Raw genomic sequence first — 15,451 nt, 5'->3', positions numbered from 1 at the left:
GGCGTAATTAGGTTAGTCGGTTCCTGAGGCGTATGCACAAAAAAAAAAGACTACCACACAAATTATTTTATCGGTTTTATCGTTTACCGATTATTTTAATCGGCTCGGGTGTCCGTCTGTCGGTAATAGTGGTAATCGTCCGCTAATCGGCGGACAATTTACGAAATTGTCGATCCATGTCGGCGTCCGAGTCGATGATCGATTAGTGATGTATCGATATCAGGTTATCGATACAATACTCGATGTGGGTGTCTGACTAGCAAGATTTCTTTCCGGGGTCAAACCCGGACCCACCGCTTTTTAAGAGGTAGGTAGGTACATACAGCAACACGGTAAGCAAGATAACTAACTCTATATTCGAAATTTTCGCGGTTTTCGCAACGACAAAGCGTAGAAAGTCGCGAGAAAGCGTTCTCGCAATGATTGCGCTTGGACTGCAGAAAACGAAAATTAAATAATCTGAATTACCGGTTAAATTACTTCATGAATCATGATCACCATAAAATTAAGTCATTTAATTTGGAAATACCTAAATAAATACCTACTTAATTATTTGACCAGCATTAGATTACTTGAGAGATATGATCGCTAACTATGGGCCTCATAAAAAACCTCACAGTCACTTAGCGGGAGCTATGCTTGGAGTTTACGTGATCATATTATATCAGAAATGAGGGAATCCGTCCGTATCCGAAGCAGAGTAAATAACTCGGCGGCTTACAAAGCTGAAGTGGCAATGGACAGGGTACATATACTCGTTTTTCAAAAGCCCGATAGAGGTTGAGGTCCTAAGATGCTGGAATGGCGACCTCGCAACGGAAGCCGTAGCGTTAGAAAACTCCCTCTAGGACGGTGGACAGACGACATCAAACGAGTCACAGGGAGGCTCTGGATTCAGGAGGTGCAAGTCTGGCCCGTCTTACAAGAGATCTTTGACCAGCAGTCATGGACATCTATCGGTTGATAATAATGATAAAAAATCATGGGATACCTTGTGTTATTTCGAGGAATGTGATATTAATCAAACAGTTGTTTGAGGAGTTATCGATGATGTGAATCTACCGCATTATTTGTATCAAAATTATATGAAAAAAACATAAAATTGGCAGCGAACCGTCTAACCCCCGTATTGATCACAATAATCGATCGTGTGCCACGTAATTGCGCGGGATCGAACCCGCGACCCATTATACCATTATAGTCTATCGACCGCAACAATAGAAAAAATCTTTCAAAGAAAAGTGAACTTTAATTTTATTGCAATAAAGTAGTCAACCGAAAAAGAAATGGTAGTACTTGCGTCATTTTATTTAATGCGTTCAAACGTATCTTATTCAATGAAATTTAAATTTTAACCCTTTATCATTAAGTTCATTTTACCGTGAATAATAAAATCAATAACTAGACTGCGTTCTAAATTCAAAATTGGCAGTGAACGTTGTTCGGGCGCCAGCGCACCTGTGACGTCACACCGGTCATGACAGATGACATCATTTCGAAAAATAGCTTTAGAATTTTGGTGAACATTTGCAATGTGTTTGCCATAAGTACATAAGTTTTTGTTTAAGGTGAGTGTTATTATAATTATTTCTATTTCCTTTTAAACGGCAATTTTATCGTACGTAACGTTTTGCTGCCCTGACTTCTTAGCTAAAATTTACGCTTTGCAAAGAAAAGCTCTCTAATGAATTGGGAATTAAAAATATATCTTGTCGTATAGTCGTAATAAATGAATGTCGCATAGACACCTGCAAGGAAAAACATCGTACTTATCTCGTTTTTCGTAACTTTACAGGAGAGCGCGCCAAAGATAAAAAAATCTTAAGTTCTGTTATGTTACGACTAGGTATCTTTAGTTAACCTTGAAAACACGGCTCAATCACTGAACTGACCAATTTCGATGAAACTTTTTAGCCATGATAGATTACATTCTAGAGACGGACATACGTAATTTTATGATGAAATTAATTATATAATATTAATTATATAATAATTTGCGTCCAATGAAAAAAAAAGAAAAATGTAGATAAATATAAATAGGTACCTAACACAGAATAGGTAACATAAATTCCACTCAGACGAAGTCTTAAGGAATAGCTAGTTTCCTATATATACCATAATCCTATCTATCCTATCTAATACCATACTTATCACTTATCAAAATCGGTTGAGCCGTTGACTAGTTACGAACTTACATACATATAAACGGACATACATACCTACAGGTCAAACAACAAAAGGTCCTTTTGTCCTTTAGTTCGCCGCAGTCGGGTAAAAAATAAAAATCACTCGCATTTTTTAAATATTGTGGATGGTGTGAATAAAGTGAGTAAAGCTTGCGGTGTAGACGTAATCTTTTATCGTCGAATGATGGGGTGATGGGTGTCCGAGGTGTTCTCACAATGTTCGGCGGCGCACAAAGGTGCATGCGGTCGGCGACCACAGCAATCGTGCCCGACGAACCTTATGGCACCTATAAACACTCCAAGAAAAAGTGCTTTTTATTTTTAAGGTGAAAAATGCCAGTACCTACTAGAATCTAGATCCATACTAATATTAGGTATAAATGCGAAAGTGTGTCTGTCAGTCTGTCTACGTTCTCACGGCTCAACCGCTGAATCAATTTCAATGAAATTTGGTACAGAGTTAACTTACATCCCGCAGACGTACATAGGCTACTTTTTATCCCGGAAAATCAAAGAGTTCCCACTCCCGCGGGACTCTCAAGGACTCATCAGTTTGGTATACGACTTACCACCATTGATGAGTTCCACATTGTAATTATCTACTGATATTTGATTATCATTTTATTGTCATCGGCTTTTTATTCTGTTAAAAATCGTATTAAACATGAATGAAAGTAGGTTGGTTTGGTACGTAGCTTATGGCTGTATATATTAACCAGAAGCACCGATTCTTTCACACTTTAGGTTCATACTTTTTATCATAATTAGTGGACGATAGATTTGTCTATTTTTACACAAACTGCTATTGGAACTTCATCATTAGTTTTCTCCAGTGACACATTAAACGGACCGACTGCAACAAATCACAAGTCTTAACGAACTATACCTATATAAAATAAAAAACTCGATTAATCCAAAGTAAAAACTAATCAAGCCTATCAGAAAATCGACCAACAAAAGTCGTGGTAGGGTTAAAAAACAAATGAATGAGGCGGTACAGGCACCTCGACCATAAATCATGTTCGGACGGGAACCGAACGCGCGATCTTAGTAGATTTTAATAAACATGAGGCTATCTTCGTTCATTCATGATTTTTTTGTTATTTTAATTACGATTTCGTGTGAAGGGACCATGGTCAGCTTTGGGTTGTAATAAGTAAAACATTAGAAATGATGTTTCACAGATAGAGATAAAAGGAAAACCAATGTTAGAGCCTCGATCAATAGATCCACGGTTTAGGACTGAATTTTGAAAGGTCGGCTGTTCAAATCCCACCTGTTGCACTAATGTCGTACCTACTTACTTCAAGCACAAGTTTCATGTTTAGAGTAGCGGAAAGAGGAATATTAGTCATGATTAACATGGCTAATACTCTTTTTAAAAAAAAGAAAAAAAAAAGAAAAAGAAAATTTCTTTAAGAAAAGGTAGAGTCATACTTATTCTAATAATATTGTATGTGTTTTGTGTATATATTATATCTGTTATCTGTCTGTTCGTCAAAGTGGATTTTAGTGCAGAGACAATTTGAGAGAGTTCCCTAAATCCACGCAAAGTCGCTGGCATCATTTAGATTTTAGATGATAATAATAAATATTTATATTAGTTCAATCGCACCAAAAAAATACAAGATAGGTAATTATAAGAGTTAAGACCCTCGTATTTAAACAGTCTGCTTAAACTTTTGGATCTTTATGTTCCTTTACGACATCCCAGTATGATCTGAGTAGTCGCTCCCAAATCTCAATCCTAAAATGTTTTTTAATAAGTATTCTTTTAAATGTCGGAAACTTTTATATAGGAAAAACACTGTTATAGTTTTGCTCCTGTACCTATAACTTTTTTCAATGAAACATCGATCAGTAAAACGTAGGCTGCAGCTACAAATAACTTCGGGATAAACAACGCAAAACATATCATTATTTCAAAAGCATCGGTACATGGCTGCCTACATAAAGGCTCAGCTCGGTAAAAAATAAAAGAATGTCTATGGCAGAGTGGGCGGTGCGCAGCAGCAGCCTTAATTACGGGGCAGCTTCTTGCCTCGTACTCTCTGGTTTCTACCAGATATCTGTATATTGCTTTGCGAAGGCATACTGCATACTGAATTCAAATTTCGAATTTACATGCGGGTGACATTACCACAGGGCAGCTTCTTGCCAGGGCAAGAACTCTCTCTCTCTCTCTCTCTCTTATTTCTACCAGATATATAGCTGCTATTGCTATGAAAACCCATTCTAGAGATGATGGAGTTCAATAGTGTCATAGTTTAGTTCCATAGTGGGTTTCGATAGTTATCGAGATAACAGCCAAGCTACCAGCCAAGATGAACTGCGCGTCTCAGATTTTCGTAAACAATCAATCCTTGGAAGAATGAAAATGTGGATGACGCGTAACGTGTGATCACCTTTTTAGGGTTCTATAAGTTTTTTTGTCAATCTGTCCGTCTGTTCATCTGTCAGCCTGTCAGTGTCTCACAGCCATTTTAAAACTAAAATCAAGGAGCTGTAAACATGTCTAGCACTGTTTTAGCACTGTTAAAGAAACATTGTTACCGCTAAAGAAAATTCTGGGACTCTTGCAAGTATGAAAAGTGAGAAGCTAGAGACGTTGCTGAAAGAGATGCCTTATTTTTTAACTCGCCCGTTTCAACACAGGATGAAAGTTGTTCAGCTTACGACAAGCCTTAGCAGTTTCGCAGTAGTTATCATTAATATTAAATCTCTTACTAAGATAATTCGAACAACGTATGCGTTAGCAAAATGCAACCCTGAACGGGATTTGCGATTATACAAGCATGATCTCCTCGTGGAACTAAAAGCGAAGGCTGATGTTATCGCATTTGTGAACCGTTACGTTACGTACAATAAATAATAAGTAGCAATTAATGATTATATTTATAGATCATAAAATAATAATACCTAGAGAAAACATCTTTTTTGTTTGAATTTCTTGAGTAGATAGTCTACTTACGTAGAGTTAAAGCTTTTCAGGCAACCGGCAAAGTGAAAAAAACAATAATTTATTAAACTACTAGTGATCCACCCCGGCTTCGCACGCGTAGCTTATTACGATTTTCGTAGGGATCTGTAATTTTTAAACAAAATATGTCACTCAGGAATAATAGGTAGTATACCTTTCTACTGATGAAAGAATTTTCAAAAGCGGTTCAGTAGTTATTATCGTACTTACTTACCTACTTATATTTAATCCTGGCAGGAGGCAACAGCTGAACGCTTAGAAAGAAAAGGGAATATTAGTCACGGTTCAAATGACCTAATGTTATTTATCAAAAAGATGAGAAACATTTCAAAATAGGTTTTCACTATGGGAAACGCTGAGGTACTCGAAAGGTACAAACTGTGGACAAAGTCACGGGAATTTAGTAGCACAATCGTTACAGAAGTCACATTGCCACAATCGCTAATAGAACCAATAGAAAAGCACCACAAAAACTACTACCTATAGAACAGAAGATTAAACTATGATTAAATTTTATTTCATACAAAAAGTTGAAAGGCAGAATGACTGGACACTTTCAGCTGGGCGGTGGGAAAGGCGAGATTAAAAAACATCCATGTACGAGTAGGTTGGGCGATGCCTTATCAATGGCTGTATATATTTTGTGTGTAGGTAAGTTTATGTCGTTTTTTATGTTTGACTAGATGACGCTCCCGACTTCGTCCGTGTGGATTTAGGTTTTTAAAAATCTCGTGGGAAAACTTTGATTTTTCGGTGTAATATATAGCCCATGTGCGTCCCTGGGATGTAAGCTAACTCTGTAGCAAATTCTTTAAGGCTGTGAAAATCTAGCAAAGATATATAAGCGTCACTCAGAAAAGCAGGTATTATTTAAATATTTTTATCGAATTATTGGAATGTCCTCTCCAAAACCAACACAAAAAAACACAAGTTTAATGTGTAAGGTTATCCGAGAGTTTTAATCTAAACAAACTAATGCCAAAATAAATAATTTAATTAGAGCGTGATTGCTATCACAACATCTAATTATTCAGTTCACAATCCAAATACCGAAAATATGCGATATCGCTCCGAATCTCGGAAGGAGACTGAACTAAAACCTTCAAAACACCCGTATTTATGCAAGTTCAATCTTGTTGGCCTCCTAGTAACAGATTGTATGACATCGAATGAGCCAAATATCGATTTTATCAAACTACCTGCATTAGGTAAATTAATAATTTTATATAATTTTTGACAACTCAAATCAATTTTTAAAAATAACCTTACAGATAATATAGAGACACACTTTCGCATTTATAATATACCTATACTTAATTACTTATACTTAGTGTGGTACTTACATGAACTAATTTCTAGTCTTGATTTCGTTTTTATAGAGCTAAGTACTTCGATCGACTACTTCGAAGTACTACCAATCGAAGTTTCTTGTCTCATAGCTGCTGTAATGCAGCGGTCTCGTGTATTATTTTATTTAGGTACCTATACGATGTTGAAATTAAAGACAGCTATAATCTACTATGATTATAACTATCTGTTATATACGAATACCAATTAAAACCACCGATTCAGTTAAGAAAATTATAATATTGGAGGTGCAAACGTGAAATGCCCAGGGGTGAATCGGCCCTGGTATTATTAGGAAGCGGTCCACCCACCACCGCTAGCGATCGCTACCTTTAAACGATGGGCTACAGAATTATGTGCTGTCGAACTGTTAATCTAAGTAAATTCTTTTCTCATATTAAGTTGTAGGTTTTGTGGATTACCTACTTAATATTTTATCTGTATATAATAATTGTAAATTTCACATTTATCTGTGATTGACCATATTTCTGTAATTACGTCTTATTTGTAATTTGGTCTAGTTCACTTGTAATTTTCCTATGAAAAGTAAAATAACAAGTGTACCTAAATTAAAAATTTATAACACTCCCGACAAAAGGTCACAGTAACTAGAAAAGAGCTGATAATTACTTTCAAACAGCTGAACCGATTTTCTTGGATTATAGCTAAGAACACTCTCGATTAAGCCACCTTCCAAACCAAAAAGACTAAATTAAAATCGGTTCATTAGTTTAGGAGCTACGATGCCACAGATAGATACACAGATAGACACGTCAAACTTATAACACCCTTCTTTTTGGATCAGGGGTTAAAAACACGTTTATACGTAGGTACACCTATATGTTATTTATTTATGTACTTATGTATAACTTAGTCTAAATTTTACTAAAAAGAACAATGATAAATTACAGACACGTAATTTACCCTGATCCTTTTTGAGTTTATCGGTTGAGTAAGAATCCCAAAGTAGGTCCCAATGTTTCATAAAATGTCAAATGCACAATAATCATGGCTTGTCCTGAAGGCAAAACCGTATCATTTACATATCTTGTTTACGGGCTGTCTGTCCGTATATGTTAATGACATACGAACAAATATATTCGCCGCGGACGTCTCACCACGTCGCGTTGTATTGTTTTGTACCAACAACCAATATTTTGAGACCTTGGCTAGTTTAAATTTTTAATAATGTCAAAGGTTCTTGCCAAAATGGTCTTGCGGTTCGGTTTTTTTACAATATAAATCCCTGCTGGGTTTTGTTTTTATTTTGTTATAATTTCGCGAAGATGCCGCAGGCAAAGCAGCGATATGAATATTAAGATTTTTTTGTTTCATGTCATGTAACTGTTTCCATTGTAAATTTTTTGTTAGTTGATTTTAAATTAATTTAAGAATACCTATTATAAATTAAAGATTTTCTTATTTAATTTCAATAATAATCTTATAATAATTATGTCCTCTTTACACTTGCAATAAATAAATAGGTTATCTTATAACGATATCGTAATGGTAGGCCCATAATGCAAATGGGTTTCGTCCTAGATTTCTCAAGAGGTATAATTAACATTTAAATATATTTCCGTTTTATTCAAATGCGTATAACAGTCCTTACTTCTGAGCTAATTATCGTATAATAATAATAAATTAAAGCAATAACAATTAAAGCAATAACTTGAACTGCATCACGCTTGGTCCAACAATATTATGCATGTAATTAAATTGTTGTTTTATTATGAGATTTGCCGCCTATATATTTTTATTGTTAACTACTCGCGACTTTTATAATAATAATTATAGTTATAACTTTCGCTTTTATAATATTAGTAGGATTATGGTAAATAGTGCAATGCAATGCAATAAAAGTTTTAATGTGAGGAATTTAAGTTAGATGTCACTGTCTTGCACTGTGAGCGTTTATTTAAATAACGTGTCGTGTATAAAATAGCAATGGGCACTTCACCTAACGGTCACCGGTCCCATTTGACTGACGGGTGACTGAAATTTATGGCGGCCGATGGTCGAATTAATAGTAATTGTTCGAAATAATAGGACGGGTTTATAGTTTATAGCACAGAAGCACGGTGATTCGGATTAGAGCGTAGTGTCGGTTTCAAAATCTTTATATGGTTACTGTTATAGAGTTTATCTCATCTAATACGCATTCAACGTTTCCTGCCTTGTATAAGTTCTAATTGCATAGATTTCGGGTTTATTAGTTACAGCTATTTGTATCTACTTACTTGCCGTAGATAGTGGTTTTCGTACTGGGTGATTTATATTGATGACCTCTGCAGAGGAACTAAGTATGTGAACACTGCCTTATTAGCAAACTAGCTGATGCCCGCGACTTCGTCCGCGTGGATTTACGTTTTTCAAAATCCCGCGGGAACTCATTGATTTTCCGGGATAAAAAGTATAGCCTATGTGTCAATCCAGGGTATAATCTACCTCCAATCTTTTCAGCCAAATCAGTCCAGTAGTTTTTGCGTGATTGAGTAACATATATACAAACATCCACACTTTCACATTTATAATATTATTAGGATTATTAGGATATCCCGGTACTTAGGTAGATAGGTTTATTGAGGAAACGATTTTTCAAATTCCGAGCTGCTGCTTCTAACCAATACAAAAATGATATGAAAATCGTTTGGATAAAGTAGGGTACACAAACCGTAGTAAATAAAACACAGTTAATTTTAATTTTACACTGAATTTTTAAAATATACGGTAGTGTCATCGTCGCACGGACACGAACCCATGAAGCGATTTGCTTCCTAGTTTCTAATTCGATCCGCTACTCGGATATGGCACATCCTTCCGGCATCGGTTTTTACCTTTCCTTTTATTATAACCTTCAAGATAAAAGTGATTAGGCACCTAGACAAGCGCGCTACATCTTAGACTGCTTCATTACTTGCCAGTAGGTCTGATTGCAGCCTAGCCAGAGTCTATAAATTAAAAAATAGCGTGCTGCATCCACCGGAAAACTAACCACGCCCAAGGTCCCCGGGGATTTGCGTTATCTTGTCAGGGATTTGTAAAAAATACGCTGAGCTGGGTCTAGGATTCCTGATCCGTCATCCCTAATAATATTACCAAGGTCAAAACCACAGCTCTCATTCTGTCTGCTTTAGATTTTAGTAGGTAGGTATGCTCCGTAACCCTTCTGAGATCGACCTACCTATTATGAAAGCGTCCATATTCAAGCAAAATCGCCAAGCCAAATTCTTATCTGTTAGTTTGAGTGCAAGTTTCTACAGAGTTGAGACATTCTCAAGACCAACTGCAAGACATACCTACTTAGATCTCTTCCACGCGCCAAGTTCTTGCTCTGCCTGGCCACCTAGGTCCTGTCAATCCTAGAGGTCCAATGCAATGCTGGACTTTCCGGTGCGAAGTTACCATTCCATGCAGCACCTTGGAACATCAGCATCTTATCGATTTTCAGAACTATTGCCACTTGACCTTCGCAACCAACTGAGCTATGTCGGTTAGGTATCTACTCTGGTTCTTCTATTCTGGTTCTGGTCTAGTGATTTGATCACGTAGAGAAACTCCAAGCACAACCAAGACCAATATTCAACTCTAAAGTAAAAAGACGACATCAGAATTCCTTTACAGACAGATTTAAAAGAACATAACTCAAATTCATTAGGCTAGTCCGCCGATTTTACACGGCATAATGATCTACAAACCCCAAAAGAATCGGCCAACTCATTAATGGTATTCCGTAGAACTATATTAATCACAACTCACCACGCCCTCTGGCGGCTAAACACCAAATAATTTCTGCCATACCATTCTCGAAGGGCGCGTAAAAAAACAATAATTAATTTTATTCTTTGGCATCTTTGGGGCGGACGTTTTTTAACCTCTTCTCCGACAGGTGAAGCTAGATATATTGCGATTATTAATGTTTGATTACAGAAACTTATAAGGCTGAGCATCTTAATTTATTTTCACTTGTTGTTTCGAAACTCTCACGCCGTCAAAGCAATATTTACATTTTACTTGTTGAAAAACTCTTCTTGAATCTTGAATTTGAACTGAATGCTACGAGTAGATGCTCGCGATTTCATCCGCGTAGATTTAGGATTTTCAAAACCCCATGGGGACACTTTGATTTTTCGGGATAAAAGTAGCCTGTGTCACTGTCGTCTTTAGCTAGGTATGTACTATATCCATGCAAAAAATCACATTGCATTGCGCCGTTGCAGCCTGATTGCAGGACAAACCAACAAACAAACACACTTTTGCATTTAGGTATACCTAACAGTGGCGAAAGGTCCATGTAACCCGATTCCCATCGGCTTCCCTTTAAGAATTGGCATATTATGTACGCACTTACTACTTAGTGACAAATGTACGGCAAAAGTTCGATTATCATGCAGGCTACCAAAGTACTCGTAAATGATACTACCGTACTGTGTACGTTTATTTGACGCCTAAAAATTTATAACAGTGTCAGGGAAAATTATCATCAATAGAAAAAAGCTTCGATAACCCGTAAACATACCGGCTTGCTGCTTAGCATTCCATCTCTTTCATTTCCCTAGGAAGCGAGCAAAGTCTGTCTCGCTCTGCGGTGGCCAATATGGAACCACCAATTAAATGTGGCCCCGGAACGAATACGAATTCGCCTCTCTGACAGGTCAGATAAATATCGTTCATAAGCCGATGCAAACCGGCTTATCGTACCTTAAAATTAAATATTTTACTTACACTGCTATTTTAACAGGTACCTGCTACATACTACTTTTCTGTTTTTAAGGGTGATTTAATACAATCGTTTACCTACGTGAAACATACATGCGTGCTTGAATTTAAAGTTTAGTGATTGTTTGATTTTGATAATATAACAAATTGAAGTTAGCGATTTTTAATAACTAATAAGTGTAAGTTAACGGTAATTTAGTTTCAGTTTGTTTAGTGTATGTGTTAAACTAAATACTAAAATTGTTATAGTTTTCAATTCCATATGGGTTAAGGGTGTATTTAATAAAGCAAGCAAGGATGTATATCACAGCTATATTAAAAGTTTTTTTTTCAAAGCGACCGAGGTTTTCAAAATATCAGTGCTTTTTTTTTTTTTTTCTTTAAATCTGGCTTTACTCTGATTAGCCAATGTCAAGTTTGTAGTTATTTTCAAGTTATTGAATCTATACAAGTATGGACTCCATCTGCGCCGGCGCCCGCCGACATACGCGCGGCGCCCCTTTAGAGCGTTTCTCAGTCAGTTCCACCACCAAAAAACACCAACTAACACAAAAACCATCCACTCTTAACAAAATAAAACACTCCAAACAAGCATAGCACGCGCGCCAGCAAACGCCATCACAGACGAAGTCCCAGTGCTTTTTATATTGTTAATGGTAAAATTGGGTCTTTAATCACCATAGAAACATCAGTGACGGCGGTGCTGATATTCTGTTAGGTTAGAACTTTTTTTGCTCCGGCTTCCCTTTTTCAGATCTGCACCCTTCGCCACTGATACCTAATATGGGTAGTGATATTCAACGTACCATAAGTCAGACAACAAACTCTTGTTTGAATGAAAAGGATTAAAATATTACTTTTATAGCCATCGAAAGTTAGGTATCTATTATTCCTGCTTATACTTATTAATCCAAAAGAAATATGTCGAAGATATCGGCAAGAGAGTAGTCTATTTACATTGCCATCCCCTGAGACTGGTCCAAAGGAACGCTACAAGTATCAGCCTCGTTATATCACAGAGATGTCTTCAACGCCAGAAGCTGCATCGGAAATGTACGTATCCGGCAACTTACCTTGAGCTACGTCATTTTGTCATTTGCCATAGGCCACAAAAAATCACCCGATCTGTCTACACTCACATCGATCAAAAACTTTGTCAGATGCCGAGAGGGTCTGTTATCAAGGGTCTGGACGGAGAGACTGCTCCAAACCGACTGCGAAATTGAAGTTGAGATGCAGTTTTATTGCAGTTCACATAACGGCATCGCGACTGCCGACTTACTGAGCAGTCTGCGTGCAGTCGGCGTATAGTTTTAGTACGGGCATTCTAACTGCACTTTTGCAGTCGTAAAGTTAAAGTTAAAGTTAAAGTTAAAAGTAGTTAAATAAAGGCTTGCAATCCAAATACAGTCCGTCTGTATGTAATTAAAGATACTAATTTATAAGTGGTACCTACCTATAGAATCAATTATACGGGAGTTCAGCGTGAATCGTACCTACGTGGATTGCGCTTTGCTCGGCAATTGCGATGCAGTTGTGTCAACTGCAATAAAGCTGCATCGCAACTGCAATTTTGAGTCGGCTTGCAGTTCGAATGCAAATAGACTTTTACGTCAGCATTGTTAAATACCTACCTAATTGTTTAATAAAAACAGTTTAGTACCTAACAAAAAACAATTAGTTATTACTTATTATTATTGTCTTCTACTACCTACTTCATCTTTACAATCCATACTTTTTTGTTAATTCATCATATTTTAAATCCGAAAGTGTAAGTATTATAAGTACCCACTCCTATCCGATTGTTTGTTAATTTTTTAGGCCTCAACTAAAGATTTCAACAAAGGACACAAAGCTGAAATACTACCTGGAAAAGGACTTAGGATAGTTATTTTTTATCAAAATCTAAGGGAAACCCAAAAGTTCCCGAGCGATTTAAAAAAACCGGCCAAGTGCGAGTCAGACTCGCGCACTGAGGGTTCCGTGCTCAGGTATTTTTTCCAACATTTTCACGATAAATCGAGAACTATTATACATAAAAATAAATAAAAATCTGTTTTAGGATGTACAAGTAATTCATCCTTCATTAAGTCCTTTCATTTGATACCCCACTTGGTATAGTTACCTTATTTTGAAAATTGAAACACATTTTAATTTTTTTTAAATGATGTAACCACAAATTCACGGTTTTCAGATTTATTCCTTTACTTGTGATGTAAGATCTACCTACCTACCTGCCTTTCATGATTCTAGGTCAACGGGAAGTACCCTATAGGTTTCTTGACAGACAGACAGACAGACAGACAACAAAGTGATCCTATAAGGGTTCCGTTTTCCTTTTGAGGTAGGGAACCCTAAAAACCTAAATCCTAGCGGATGAAACAGCGGGCAAAAGCTAATAATGCGATTTCGATCATAATAATACGTAATAATCATAAGTAGTCAAAACATACATCGTTATAATCAACCCTTGTTTAATTTAAACATGAGGAAATCCCTTAATGTTGTTGTCATCAACCAACTAGTGAAGCAATTAGTATGACGATCAACTTTACCTAATAGATTGTTGTAGGCTTGTACTGTTTCATATCCACAACATAATGGATATTCTCGGTAAACAGTTAATTTACATAATAGTATGTTACGAGTCATTTAAAAGCCTTTATACTTTTTTGCACCTATGTTCTTGTCACTCGAGGTTATTTTCAACTTGCGAGCAAAGGATCCGGGTCGCTTACCATAGTTTTAATTTCATTAATCGGCACAGATCCTCTGCTGGCAAGTTTAGTTTTGGTTACTTATTTCATGAACGTTATTTACCAAAAGCATTTTTCTTTAAATTCATTATAGGCAAGCGCTTGACCACAATCACACCTGATGAAAAGTGGTGTTGTGGCCAAGATTGGACGCGTTTACATACCTACTATATAACATAGATAAGGCACGGTGAAGCAAATTGCCACGAAAATTTATTCATGGTCTCTAACGTAAAATTGTGATTAAATATTACAAGTACATACCTACGAATCCATAGACTGCTATAAAAATTTTGATAGCGTTGACGTTGCAGGGACGCCAAACCTCGTATTTTTTTTTGTTTAAATTAAAGAATGATCATCTTATAATAATTTCATCATTATTATTAGGTATACTCTTTATTTGTACCACCACAAGAACGGTTACAGTAAAAGAACAAAAAAACATAGACAGAAGGAGGATACAAAATATTTTTATTTAATTAGACTTTTACAAGTACTTTTGAATCGTCAAGACTCAAGAGCATCTACCACATTTATTGATTATACTTACTTATACACATCAAAACTCTACAAGTATGTGTCCAAGATGTACTACCTAACTAAGTTTTACCAAAAGGTACCTACTTAGCGTAAGCTAAGTAATCAATAGTTTTCACCACCTGTTATTGATGCAGCTTTGTATCCTATTCCTATGTATCTACTTAAAATAACTACTAATGTCACGAAAGACCACAATTCTGTCCTATGAAGAATTTTAAGTGGCTGTAAATTAAATTAAAACCATATTTAGCAGATGTTTCTTCTAAGCCGTATTATCTATTTCTATACAAATAAGTAAATAAAGTTAATATGTCTGTCTGTATTTACGAAAATCTAATTACCCGCATTTATAAAATATTGTCTGTCTGTCTATTTGTACGAGCTCTTTTAATGATGCAACCATACATCTTTGACGACCTGACAAGCAATTAGGGGACTAGTTAGCGAGGAGTTATCTATAACTAGCCTACTTTTGATCCCAGACAAACAAAAAGTTCCCTCTGGATTATAAAAAAAAACTGGCAAATGTACAGGTAAAGAAAGTCCTTTTATATGATGCCCCACTTGGTATAGTTATCATACTTTGAAAATTTAACACATTTTAATTTTTTTAAATTATGTAACCACAAATTCATGGTTTTTGGATTTATTCCTTTACTTGTGCTATAAGACCTACCTACCTGCCAAATTTCATGATTCAATCTAGGTCAACGAGAAGTACCCTATAGGTTTTCTTGGCAGACACGACGGACGGACGGACGGTTAAACAGACAGACAGACAACAAAATGATCCTATAAGGGTTCCGTTTTTCCTTTTGAGGTACGGAACCCTAAAAAATACGAAAACTACGTCGATGAAAACTTAGCCAAAGCAAACATGCCTATCACCAGGGAAAACTAAATGTTCTATATAATACTAG

This window comes from Maniola jurtina, chromosome 13 (assembly GCF_905333055.1).
Source record: "Maniola jurtina chromosome 13, ilManJurt1.1, whole genome shotgun sequence".
Taxonomy (NCBI): Eukaryota; Metazoa; Arthropoda; class Insecta; order Lepidoptera; family Nymphalidae; genus Maniola; species Maniola jurtina.
Note: the sequence above shows the minus strand (reverse complement) of the source record.